This window comes from Pan troglodytes, chromosome 23, assembly GCF_028858775.2.
Source record: "Pan troglodytes isolate AG18354 chromosome 23, NHGRI_mPanTro3-v2.0_pri, whole genome shotgun sequence".
NCBI classification, from domain to species: domain Eukaryota; kingdom Metazoa; phylum Chordata; class Mammalia; order Primates; family Hominidae; genus Pan; species Pan troglodytes.
The window spans coordinates 20727342-20740968 of record NC_086016.1 but is presented as its reverse complement, the minus strand read 5'-3'; the positions used below and the strand labels follow the sequence as shown (position 1 = coordinate 20740968).

The 13627-nt window shown below is 47.2% G+C and overlaps 1 protein-coding gene across 2 annotated transcripts in view; it reads left to right on the top strand.

Moving 5' to 3' along the window:
* The first annotated feature begins 1684 nt into the window (after positions 1–1684).
* The window catches only part of MICAL3 (microtubule associated monooxygenase, calponin and LIM domain containing 3), a 236512-nt gene continuing 224569 nt past the window's right edge, over positions 1685–13627 (top strand). The window contains exon 1 of one of the 2 annotated variants that reach the window (XM_016939665.4): positions 1685–1965. The gene's annotated coding sequence lies outside the window, so the exon portion shown is untranslated. The remainder of the gene's footprint in view (positions 1966–13627) is intronic. The other variant, XM_016939653.4, reaches the window with a different exon arrangement.

Here is a 13627-nt window from a genome sequence, read left to right as displayed (position 1 = left end):
AGGAGTTTGAGACCAGCCTGGGCCATGTGGCAAAACCCCATCTCCACAAAAATTAGCTGGGTGTGGTGGTGCATGCCTGTAGTCCCAGCTATGCAGGAGGCTGAGGCAGGAGAATCGCTTGAACTTGGGAGGCAGAGGTTGCAGTGAGCTGAAATTGCACCACTGCCCTCCAGCCTGGGCAATAGAGCAAGACCCTGACTCAAAAAAAAAAAAAATCTCCAGCGTCAAAAATAAAATAAAATGAGAAGTAGGAGAAATTATTAGAGATTGTGGACCTTTTAGGACATTTTTCCCTAATATCCACTCAGGCCGTGCCCAGATGGCCTTGCACCTTCAGCTGTGGCATCAAACAAAACTGGGAATTGCAGCTTTACCACTTATCTCGCTGCATAAGCTTCCACAAGCAAGTTACTTACTGTTTGTGCTTTTAGGTTCTTAATATGTAAAACAATGTTTTACATTAAAAATTAAATGAAATAGCTCCTGAAAAGCCCAGTCACATTGTCAGAGCTCAGTAAAAATGTGTTCCCTTATTCTAGTACTGGGGCAGAACACCTGCAGGTTTGTAGGTGGGGAGACAGTGGACAGAGTGGCTGGGTGATGAAGTGGGGCTCCAGAGGATGAGCAGAGATTGCCTCTGAGCCGACACCCTGGCCCTGTCAGTTCCCGTCCTCACATGATGGACATGAAGGGAACACGAATGAAGCAGATGATGATACGGTTAAGTAAATACCACCTGGGACCAGAGAGAGCCCTTCTCAAGGAGTCGCCAGCCCAGAGTCGGCCCTCTTCTGAGCTGGCCGGCTGGAGTCAATCTGCTTTGGACAACACAGCTTCAGATGGAGATAATACTGAGGCCAATGATCCTTGAAGACAAAATAATCTCTGGGCTTCTTTCTGCTCTGATTATAATGTTGCAATTATACTGAGCAGATGCTGATAGGAATTTGGTCAAATCCATCCCGTCTTCCATCTAACTTATTTTAGTGCCTGGTGGATTTCTGTCCAGCTCCACGGGCTGTGGCAATGCCGGGGCTGGCTGGAAGTGTGGAAGGGGCTGGCTGGAAGTGTGGAAGAGGCTGCCCGGGCTCCGGCATCAAGAGGTTTTCTCCGGTGGGGAGGAGTGCGCGATCTGATCCTTGGAGCGCTTGCAACTGTAGCCCTCCCCCAGGGCTCTGCGCTGATCTCCAGGGTCATCATCATAGTAACAGTAAGAACTTCATTTTATAGCATTTTTCAATCTATAAGACAACGTCGTGTCCTTTATACCGTTGAAATTTCACGACTACTCAGATGTTACGCGACTTGCTCAGTATCCAACACTTGGTTCCTTCACTGGCTCCCGGAGACCTGGGTGCTGAAGCCACTGCAAGGAGGTGTGTGCTCGAACACACAGCGAACACCGACTGTGTGGTTAGCAGGATTCGCTGGGGAAGCGGCCTCAGGAGAGTGCTGGAATTTCCAACCTTCGAGGTGCTAGTAAGGTGTGTCGAGGAAGGGGTTGGAGAAGGGGAGAAAATGAAAAGAAGGGGAGAAAATGAAAAGATGGGGAGGAGGAGAAATGGTTTGGGTTTGGTTTTGGCTTGAGCCTCACCCAAGCGTCCCACGCCGCAGCTCCGCGGCCTCCTGGGGGCGCCCGCTCGCGTTGCCACGGCGCTCGCGCGGAGCCGCAGCCCGCCCAGCCAGCAGCGCGCGCTCCTGCAGCCCCGGCGGAGTCCCGGCGGGGAGCGCCCGCGTAGGCAGGCGCCCGGGGCAGCCCTCTGTCCTCGCCGCGCGGCCTGAGAACCCCTGGGCCCTGGGCGAGGGGGCTGGGCTGTGCAGCCCCCGAGGCTAACTGGGCGGGATCGCAGCTGCAGGGGTTGTGCGAGCAGCCACGGCGGCACCTGTGCCCTGCGGGCACCCACCCTGCCCCTGCCGAGGCAGGCGCCCACCGCCGGCGGTGATGCGGCTGTGAAGCCCTAGTCGGTGAGTACCCTCCAGTCCCCCTGTGGGCGAGCGAATCTAAATGACAAGGTTATGTGTTTTGCTGGATGTCTTTTAAGAATCACTTATTTAGATTGCTTATGATGGGGAAGCGTTTCCTTTGTGACATCTTTGTGTTTCTCGGATCTATTTCGTTTCCCTCTAAACGCAGCCCTCTCTCCCCTAGTGGGAAAGACACCCAGTATCCGTGTCTCGATCATCGCACGACAACCACCAGTGCGGATGCCACGTACCACACACTCCCCAGAGCCTGCCGGAGAGCAGGGCTGTCTCCCAGCCACGTCCACCCCATTTTCATTGTGCTTCTATCCCGCAGTCAAAGGAAGAGCGTCCCCAGGCACCCCCGAGGTAGGCCAGGTGTCAGGACAGCCCGCAGGCCCTTGGCGAAGCCGGGTCCGCTCTGGCTAGCTCAGCGCGGTGAACCCATGAGCTCATTAGGAGCAGCGGCAGCTTTGCGCGGGGAACGCCGGTTTCCCTGCGGCAGAGGGGCCCTGCACCCGCCCGCGGCGCGCGGTGGTGGCCCAGGACCAGTGGCGCACACGCTTGCGCTCCCAGGCTGCAGGGCGTGCTGCGCCGGCGCAGCTCCCGGGCGTGTGCAACAAAAGGACGGCCAAGTTCATTCCCTCCTGGAAGCAGAGGGCGGGGCCGCATGACTTCTGGAGGCTGCATGTGCCTTAGAATCAAATGGTTATGACTCCATAGCAAAATGCTTTCTGTGTGTCAAGTCCTCTCCGTGCCTGCCAACACCTTCCCTCCTCTCTCCTCCCTAAAATGCTTTCTTATTGGTCTGGCACTGTGATCAACTATTTAGAATTTTCATTGTTGTAAAGAAATGAAAAAAGGGTGAAACCGAGACAAGCTGTAGGCTGAAAAGCTGGGCCCTGTGGTGCTATTCATTAGCTCTCAGGCCTGGCTGCTGGGGAGATTTTTAGAAATCCTGCTACCTGGGTCTAATCCCCGGAGATTCTGACTTAATTGGTCTGAGATATGGCCCAAACACTGGGATTTTTTTAATTTTCTTTTTGTGGGGAGGAGTGGTGGTGGGAAAATTTGGAGTGCATACTGGATTTTTTTTTTTTTTTTAACTTCCCAGGTGATTCTAATGAGCTAAGGTGGCCACCCACCATTCTAATCAATCAGGGTGACATTTTTCCAGGTGAACTTGGTAATAGTTTAGTCTCTCAGGCCGCCGTTGGAGGGCAGGGTATGCAACTGTCATAAATGCCTACAAGCTACAGGCAGAGAGAGCTGGCAGGGCCTTGGGCTGCTCCAAGAAGCTCAGGATGAAGGCAGTGTCTCAAACGAGGGAGGGATCATCACTCTCGGAACAGGTCCCTTCACTAAATGAAGTGTTCTGATCTATATTCCAGGGCAAGGGGAAAGCAGATGCATACCTTTGCAAGTCTGTAGCATGAAAGCTGTGGCTCCCTGTACATTTGTGGACTTCATGGCTGCCTGTGTACTAACCAGAGTCACATGTGTATATCCCCCCACCACCCACTCACTACAAGGAGAATGGACACTTAGAAAGCAGAAGAGGGGGCTGGGCGCAGAGGCTCAGGCCTGTAATCCCAGCACTTTGGGAGCCCGAGGTAGGCAGATCACTTGGGGCCAGGAGTTGGAGACCAGCCTGGCCAACATAGTGAAACTCAGCCTCTACTAAAAATACAAAAATTAACCAGGTGTGGTGGTGCATGCCTGTAGTCCCAGCTACTCGGGAGGCTGAGGCATGAGAATAGCTTGAGCCAGGGAGGTGGAGGTTGCAGTGAGCCAAGATCACACCACTGCACTCCAGCCTGGGTGACAGAGTAAGACTCTGTCTCAAAAGAAAAAAAAAAAAGGGTGGGGGGGGGTCGGAATGCAGTAGTCACTCTGGAGAAGGAAGAGGCAACAAATAAGATCACCTAGAAATTATATAGTGTTATTATCCTTCTCAGGCCTAAAATCCTTCCACATGGCGAGTCCCTCGTAAGCCTATGGGAAATCCTAGAAACTTCCTCTCCCTGAAAATTGGAGTCCCAGGGTAAAATCTTCCCCACAGGTACTGTTGCAGACTGGGGGTGGGCAGCAAAAAGTTTCCTGTAACCCTTGCCTTCTAAAGTTACCATGAATGTTCATAAACACCAAGGCAGGTGGAGGCAGACACTCCACAGCGAGTTCACAATGACTAAGGGGCTCAAGGAAATTAGATAAGGTCTTAAAACTGGGGGTCTGAAATGTTAAAATTTTACATACACTAGAAAATGTGATCTACCCACCTGGTGCCGGAACTTCACCAGGCACAGCTTCCCAATGACCTCGCTTTCATTTGGGTTAAGTAGAGAAGGGGTTAAGATCTCCTGCGAGATAGGTATAAATGATGGTACCATATCTTATGAAACCCTTGGGCACGGCTCAGTCATACACCTCATAAATAGGCAAGGGGATTAGGATGTTGTTTAAAGCACACACAACCCACCCAATGTGGACAACAAAGCTTAATGTGCCAGGGCCACTGAGGGAGTGGCCGGGAAGGGTCTCCCTACCATAGAATGGCCACAGTCTCCCACGTGGCCTACCAGATTGCTTGTCTCTGCATGCTCCTTTCTGCATTCCCACGCACTGACTACACACTCCCTCCCTCTCCCATGCCCCACTCCCTCCAAGCAACCCAAAACAGTTAGAACAACTTCCATCCTTCCCTTTAGTCTTTGCTTTTCTAGTCTGTGCATAGCCATGCACGCATCATTTTGTTCCTTCCTGGAGTCAACCTGACCTCTTGAGACAATGCCTTCATTTCACCTGGGCCTCCCACAGGTTTCCCTAGTACTTACCTGGCTGAGTTGGGCGATGGGGATGCTTCACTCTCTTGGCTGAGCGGGAGCTGCTCCTGACTAGTTCTGCGTGAAGGATGGCTCACAGAGGCTTCTGCTACTTCCAGCCCAAATGTCCTTTCCTGGCAGGTCACCTCAAGGCTGATCCATCTCACGAGACAGGGCAGGCCAGCCATGTGAGGGCTGCCAGCCCAGTAGATGGCTAATCCAGGAATAGCAAAACCATATCTCATTTCTATTACCCCTCCCTGCCACGACCACCAATATCTATTCTCTGAAAAGGGCAATTTACGGCACAGGCCACTGGGGAAAATGTCCAGTTGATCCAGCTTAACCCATGTATATCAGTTCATCTTTAGGGTGCTACCTAAACTCAGAGTGGGACTAGTGGAGACATTGTGTGGCTTTAATAAATTCCCTTTTCACACTTTTTTAAACTGTGGATTGTGACTCATCAGTGAGTCATGAAATCAACTTGGTGGGCCATTTTATTTATTTATTTATTTATTTATTTATTTATTTATTTATTTATTTATTTATATATTTGAGACTGGGTCTCACCCTGTCACCCAGGCTGGAGTTCAGTGATGAGATCTTGGCTCACTGCAGCCTCCACTTCCCAGGTTCAAGTGATTCTTGTGCCTCAGCCTCCCAAGTAGCTGGGACCACAGGTGCCCACCACCACACCCGGCTAATTTTTGTATTTTTAATAGAGATGGGGTTACCATGTTGGCCAGGCTGGTGTCGAACTCCTGCCTCAAGTGATCTGCCTGCCTCACCCTCCCAAAGTGCTGGGATTACAGGTGTGAGCCACCGCACCCAGCCAATTTTTTTTTTTTTTTTTTTTTACTTTTTTTTAAAGGTTTACAGCCATTTTATTTGAAAGTATACATTTAGCACCATGAAATAAACACTGATATATTGAAGCCTGGTTAATAGTAGTGTAACAATATATTTTGATGATTACATTATTTTAAACAACAAACTACACTGAAAAATTAATGCCAATAAAACTCTTGGTCATAATATTAAGAAATACCATATATAAATTGAAAATATGATTGCTTAAAATTTGAAAATGGAAGTGCACTCGTTTGGACAGTCAGAATTTAACATAATCTGAAGGGAGAGGATCTCTGACCCAAAATATATCTTTCAGGTTAAGAGAAGGAAAAAGAAGTGTAGTTTATCTTAAAGGATGATGGGAGTTTGTTTCTTCAGGTGGAAGATATTCGCAGTGTCCTCAGGTTTTGCAGTAGAATCATATCACTGAGCACGAAGATTTTCATTGGGAAGCTGCCCTGTCAATTTTATCTGCCTCTAAAATTGTCCTCTTAAAAACATCAGCAGCTGGCCGGGCGCGGTGGCTCACGCCTGTAATCCCAGCACTTTGGGAGGCCTAGACGGGCAGATCACGAGGTCAGGAGATCGAGACCATCCTGGCTGACACAGTGAAACCCCATCTTTACTAAAAATACAAAAAAATTAGCCGGGCGAGGTGGCGGGCACCTGTAGTCCCAGCTACTCGGGAGGCTGAGGCAGGAGAATGGCGTGAACCCCGGGGGGCGGAGCCTGCAGTGAGCCGAGATCGCGCCACTGCACTCCAGCCTGGGCGACAGCAAGGCTCCATCTCAAAAAAAAAAAAAAAAAAAAAAAACAGCAGCATTCTCATTTTCTCTAGTAGAAAATTCCAAAAAAGCCGCATTCCAAGATTCTGCCAAAGCTTCCCTGATCACCCTTTTTTTCTTTTTCTTTTTTTTTAATTTTTGAGACAGAGTCTTGCTCTGTCATCCAGGCTGGAGTGCAATGGCGCGATCTCAGCTCACTGCAACCTCCGCCTCCCAGGCTCAAGCAATTCTCCTGCCTCAACCTCCTGAGTAGCTGGGATTACAGGCGTGTGCCACCATGCCCAGCTAATTTTTGTATTTTTAGTAGAGACAGGGTTTCGCCATGTTGGCCAGGCTGGTCTCGAACTCCTGACCTCAGGTGATCTGCCTGCCTTGGCCTCCCAAAGCACTGGGATTACCGGCGTGAGACACTGCGCTCGGTCTGATCACCCTTTTCGTATGCAGGTCTTTCTTATTTCCAACCGACATAATAGATATTTCCACTTTCCCCACCATATCCAATGATTTGCCATGGATAACTGTAATCACTTCAGAACTTTTCATTGATGTGACAGAATACACAATAATACAACCATTAATGTCTATGGAGTTTGTCTGGGGACTAATGGAATATTGATCTTGGGTGGGTCCTTTTTTTTTTGAGACAGGGTCTCCCTCTGTCACCCAAGCTGGAGTGCAGTAGTGTTGTGATCTCAGCTCATTGCAGCCTTGAACTCCCAACTCAAGCGATGCTCCCACCTCATCCTCCTGAGTAGCTGGAACTACAGGCATGCATCACCATGCCTAGCTAATTTTTGTATTTTTTTGTACAGACAGGGTTTCGCCATGTTCTCCAGGCTGGCCTCCAACTCCTGGGCTCAAGTGATCCACCCTCCTCGGCCTCCCAAAGTACTGGTATTATAGGCCTGAGCCACTGTGCCTGGCCAGGTGGGCCATTTTAAAAAGAAAGAATAGAAAATACCAGAGTGTATACGTGTAGTGAAGGGAAGATTTGTGTCCTGAGATTTGTGTTTCAGTTTTGTATACTGTGTGTGTGTGTATGTGTGTATGTGTGTGTGTGTATAGATAGATAGATAGATAGATAGATAGATATTTTTTATTTTTATTTTTTTCTTGAGACAGAGTCTTTGTCACCCAGGCTGGAGTGCAGTGGTACAATCTTGACTCACTACAACCTCCGCCTCCCAGGTTCAAGTGATTCTCCTGCCTCAGCCTCCCAAGTAGCTGGGACCACAGGTGCCCACCACCATACCCTGCTAATTTTTGTATTTTTAGTAGACATGGGGTTACCATGTTGGCCAGGCTGGTCTCAAACTCCTGACCTCGGGTGATCCACCTGCCTTGGCCTCCCAAAGTGCTGGGATTACAGGCGTGAGCCACCATGTCCAGCCTGTATATGTGTATTTTTGTTGTATACACTGAATCGTGATGCAAAATATATTTCTTATTATAAATCATGGTCAAGAAACTTTTAAAGTCGTTACCTTGAGCAAATACCGACAGAAATTGGAGTTGAATCAAAATGAAATATTAAAAGGTCAAATTCTTCAAGAGCTAGCAAAAAAATAGAATTCAATATATTTTAGATCTATGGATAATTTTCAAGTTAAAAGAATCCATGGGGGAAAACTGTGTTCATTTAAATTTAAAATTTCTATCGGCCGGGCGCAGTGGCTCACGCTTGTAATCCCAGCAATTTGGGAGGCCGAGGCAGGCGGATCACGAGGTCAGGAGTTCAAGACCAGCCTGGCCAACATGGTGAAACCCTGTCTCTATTAAAAATACGGCCGGGCGCGGTGGCATGCCTGTAATCCCAGCACTGTGGGAGGCCGAGGCAGGTGGATCACGAGGTCAGGAGATCGAGACCATCCTGGCTAACATGGTGAAACCTCATCTCTACTAAAAATACAAAAAATGAGCCGGGCGTGGTGGCGGGCACCTGTAGTACCAGCTACTCGGGAGGCCGAGGCAGGAGAATGGCGTGAACCTGGGAGGCGGAGCTTGCAGTGAGCGGAGATCGAGCCACTGCACTCCAGCCTGGGTGACAGAGCGAGACTCCATCTCAAAAAAAAAAAAAAAATTAGCCGGGTGTGGTGGCGGGTACCTGTAATCCCAGCTACTCGGGAGGCTGAGGCAGGAGAATCACTTGAACCCGGGAGGCAGAGGTTGCAGTGAGCTGAGATCACACCACTGTACTCCAGCCCAGGTGACAGAGTGACACTCTGTCTCAAGAAAAAAAAAAATTCTATCAAATGAAAAAGGAACAGAGTGGGGGAAATATTTGCATTATATATTACAAATTAAAATTTAACCTCTGTTAGGCCAGGCACGGTGGCTCATGCCTGTAATCCCAGCACTTTGGGAGGCGGAGGTGGGTGGATCACAAGGTCATGAGTTCAAGACCAGCCTGGCCAACATTGTGAAACCGCATCTCTACTAAAAAAATACAAAAAATTAGCCAGGCATGGTGTCAGGCACCTGTAATCCCAGCTACTCAGGAGGCTGAGGAAGGAGAATCACTTGAACCTGGGAAGTAGAGGTTGCAGTGAGCCGAGATTGCGCCATTGCACGCCAGCCTAGGCAAGAAGAGCGAGACTCCGTCTCAAAAAAAAAAAAAAAAAGTTAACCTCTGTTAAACCAATAATTCATTTCAAAAAAGGAGAATGGGCGTGGGATTGTGGACAAGGGAGAGGCAGAGACTCAAGGACTGACTTGGGCCTTTGGAAGGCCAGGTTCTATACGGCTTTTTTCCTGAGTGTGGTGGTGCAAGAAAGTTAGTGGTAAATTAGTTACAATTTCTGTTCCCCCCACTACATACTGCTCTTTTGATGTTGAACTAAACCTTTAATAAAGCATTTTGAATACTGCAGAAAGAAAAGAAACTTTTTTTTTTTTTGAGACAGAGTCTCGCTCTGTCACCCAAGCCGGAGTGCAGTGAAGCAATCTTGGTTCACTGCGAGCTCCGCCTCCCGGGTTCACGCCATTCTCCTGCCTCAGCCTCCTGAGTAGCTGGGTCTACAGGCGCCCACCACCACCCCCGGCTAAATTTTTGTATTTTTAGTAGAGACGGGGTTTTACCGTGTTAGCCAGGATGGTCTCGATCTCCTGACCTCGTGATCCGCCCGCCTCGGCCTCCCAAAGTGCTGGGATTACAGGCGTGAGCCACCGCGCCCAGCCTAGAAACATTTTAAAGAGTTTTAAAACGTTACAATTCTGTGCATAACTGTCTACTGTATGATTCCAATTATATAACACTCTGGAAAAGTTGAAACTATAGGGAAAGAAAATAGAAGAGTGATTGCCAAGGGCTGTTTGGAGGGAGAATGTGACTACAAAGGCACAGAGGGAGACTTTTCAGGATCATAGAACCATTCAGTGACCTGTCTATAGTTGTTAAAAGTCATAGAACTGCACACGAAAAAGAATAACTTTTTGATATGTGAATTATACCTGAATAAACCTGACTGGAGGACAAAAAAACAACTCTCCAGGGATAAATTCACAGTTCATAAAAAGAAATTCATCTACATGAGGCAATGCAATGAACAAAACATTGATATGCGTTCACTGTTGATAGCAATCAAAAGTGCAAATTACAACACCATTATACTGTTATGCTTCTTGCTAATGGTTAATAATTTTTCAAAACCGCAACATAATGCTGTTGAGGTTGCAGTAAAATTCCATATTTATTGTGGGTTGCATTATAAATTGATAACATTTGTGGGGAATGCAACATGATAATATATGGGAAAAGCCATAAAATTACTACCACTATATAGGAAAAGCCATAAAATTACCAGACCCAGGAATTTATCCCAATAAAGTTAGTTAACAAAGGTTTTTTAAATTTCAGATGCATAAAAAATACCCTCTGTTGTGTTGGTTATAACAGAAATAAGTAGAAATCACTGAAACGTCTAATATTACAGGGACAGTTTAAAATTTTGTTGGTACATTATACAATGGAATATCTTGCATTCACAACCAAAGCCTAAATCAAGAGGCATGTAGAAAGAAACATGGAAAATACTTTTGATAAAAGGAACAATAGCGAATAGAACATAGCAAGCACATCATGTTCATAACTGTAATAATCTGTGTGCCTGTGCCATAGCTGTGCTGAAGTGATGGATTAGAGATGAGTCTTAGGGTCGCGCGTGGTCGGAGGCCATGACAGGCAGATCACCTGAGGTCAGGAGTTCGAGATCAGCTGGCTAGCATGGTGAAACCCCGTCTCTACTAAAAATACAAAAATTAGCCGAGTGTGCTGGCAGTCACCTGTAATCCCAGCTACTTGGGAGGCAGAGGCGGGAGAATCACTTGAACCCACAAGGCAGAGGTTGCAGTGAGCCAAGATCACACCACTGCACTCCAACCTGGGTGACAGAGCGAGACTCCATCTCAAAAAAAAAAAAAAAAAAGATGAGTCTTAAATCTTAAATTTGTAAAATTCTCTTGCTGTTGTTATACTGCCTTTTCAATAACAAAGCACCCTCAAATAAAACCTTCGAGATTGGAAGAAATGAATGTAGAAGAAAAGAGAAATCTCAGAAATTATGATATATTACAAAGTAGAATGTTTTTTCTTAGCCCCAGAAACCAGAAGAATCCCAAGAGTCACAATTATGTTGAATAAATCCAAGCTGTGTGGGTTTTCTTTCCTCTTGCTGTCATTTAACTTTGGTGAAGTCCTTGCTTACGGCAGGTAGTTTGTGAATATCTACTGACTGCTGAATAAATGCCAAGGCCATCTTTTAGTTGTACTTTTCACAATCACAGGCCTGGGAAAACTTGAATTTATCTCTGAAAAAGCATCAGAAATCTTAGTACAAGCAACACTTTCCCTTTTTTTTTTTTTTGAGATGCAGTCTCGCTCTGTCGCCCAGGCTGGAGTGCAGTAGCGCAATCTCGGCTCACTGCAAGCTCCACCTCCCAGGTTCATGCCATTCTCCTGCCTCAGCCTCCCGAGTAGCTGGGGCTACAGGCACCCGCCACCACGCCTGGCTAATTTTTTGTATTTTTAGTAGAGATGGGGTTTCACCGTGTTAGCTAGGATGGTCTCGATCTCCTGACCTCGTGCTCCACCTGCCTCAGCCTCCCAAATTGCTGGGATTACAGGCATGAGCCACTGCACCCGGCCTAACACTTTCTCTTTAACTGCTTATTTTTAGGACTTTAATTTTTCCAGCATAGGGAACATATCTTTGGGGACTTTTTCCCCCATTAAGAGAATTGTAAGAATATTTTAAGTAGGTCACAACTCCTAGGGGAAAGAAGGGTATGTAATGAACAGAGCTCTGGGGAAGCTTTTTTAGAAATGTGCCTAATGTGGATGTTTAAGTGATGGAGCTTTTTCTTTTGAAGTGGGAAAGAGGGAAGGGGAAGAAGGTAAGAGCAGGAACAAAGCCAACAACTTGGAAAAGCTGTTCTCTTCCTTCCAGGCTCTGGTATTTTCAGATCGAATGGCCTAATATACAGTTCCTGGGTTCTCCTGAACCTTTGGTTTGCTACATAACCTCGGGATAAATATTTAGTGTCTTAGTGCCTCATTTTCATCATCCTTCACAGGAATGAAAATTCTTACTCTATTCCTTCTCCCAAGGCATGTTGGATGGGAGAATTCGATTGTATTATGCGCACCCTGTGCTCTTTTTCCTAAGGGCATCTGAATTTTCTGGTAGGACTTCCACAGACAGGAAACCAAGAAGTGTGTGTGTGTGTGTGTGTGTGTGTGTGTGTGTCTAAGAGAGGGAGAGAGAGAGGTTGGGCATGATGGCTCATGACTATAATCCCAGCACTTTGGGAGGCTGAGGTGGGTGGACTGCGTGAGGCCAGGAGTTTGATACCAGCCTGGGCAACATGGTAAGACCCCGTTTCTACAAAAACTTTAAAAATTAGGTGTGGTGGCACACACCTATAGTTCCAGCTACTGGGGAGGCTGAGGTGAGAAGATTGCTTGAGCCCAGGAGTTCAAGGGTACAGTGAGCTGTTATTGTACCACTGCATGCCAGCCTGGGCAACATAGCAAGACTTTGTTTCTCTTTTTAAAAAAATAGAGGGGGAGGGAGATAGAGAGATTGTATTTGGATCAACTCAGAAGCAGTAATCTTTGGACTAAAAGTGCCAATTGCTTTAATTTACTATGCAGATAAAATAATTTTCATTCTTAGGGACAGGCATTTCTGTTTACTAAGCACATACCCTAGGCCATGTGCTTTCCTGTGCGTCACCTCCATCCACCCTCAACAGCTCTGTGGCTTCGGCATTGCTACACCCATTGTGCATTTTTATGCGGGAAGTGGGGATTTGAAGTCATTTTTCTCTCCCAAGAAAACCCATGCTCTTGTTATGACCCCACATCAGACAGACTTGGGTTCAGATTCTGACTGTGACACTCATTAGCTGTGCGACCTTGGGCACATCTTTTAACTTCTCTGAAGCTCAGCTACTTGTACTAAAACAGGGGTAATGACAGAAAATGAGGTTATTAAGAGAATTGGAGAGTACACCTCTAGGGCTTTTTGATTGTAAACAACAGCAATATACTCTAGGGCTAACTTTGCAGAAGGATGGAAGACATTTATTAGAAGCATATGAATTAGCTCATATAACTAAATGCAAAGCAAACAGCCAGGTCTTGGAAAGGATGAGAACCAGGCCAGCTGAATAGATCTCGAGAACAGGGAGGTAACTGCCTTCTTTCTTCAGGGGATTCTTGACTGCATGAAGCAGCTCCGGTTGTTTTCAGTTCTGCGGCTCTCTGCTTGACACTCAACTTCCAGGAAGAGAGGTCAGACTAGATGAGGCTGGACCATGTGCTGCCTTCCTCATGGATGGAGAGCAAGGTGCCTCCGTCCCCATGCCCACCAGACCTGCATGCAGTGGGGGAAAGGTAGTTTCCACAATAGAAGCTAAGATGTAGGCACTGTTACCAAGCAAGGGGGTCTGAATGCTGGGCAGGCTAAAGCCACAGTTACCACCGTGGAGCTGGGCAGTCAGACGTCCCAGCCCAGGACCTGGCACAAGGAAGTGGCTCCATAAATGCTTGGTTTTGCTGGTGGTGTTTTCACCTGACCTCCTGCGAAGCAGCAATTCCAGACAAGTAAATCACCGTGTAACAGTACATCTAGAAATCCTAGCTCAGCATTCTTTGTAGGCGTGTCATGTTGTGATACACAGAGAAGATGGTATTTGAGCAGC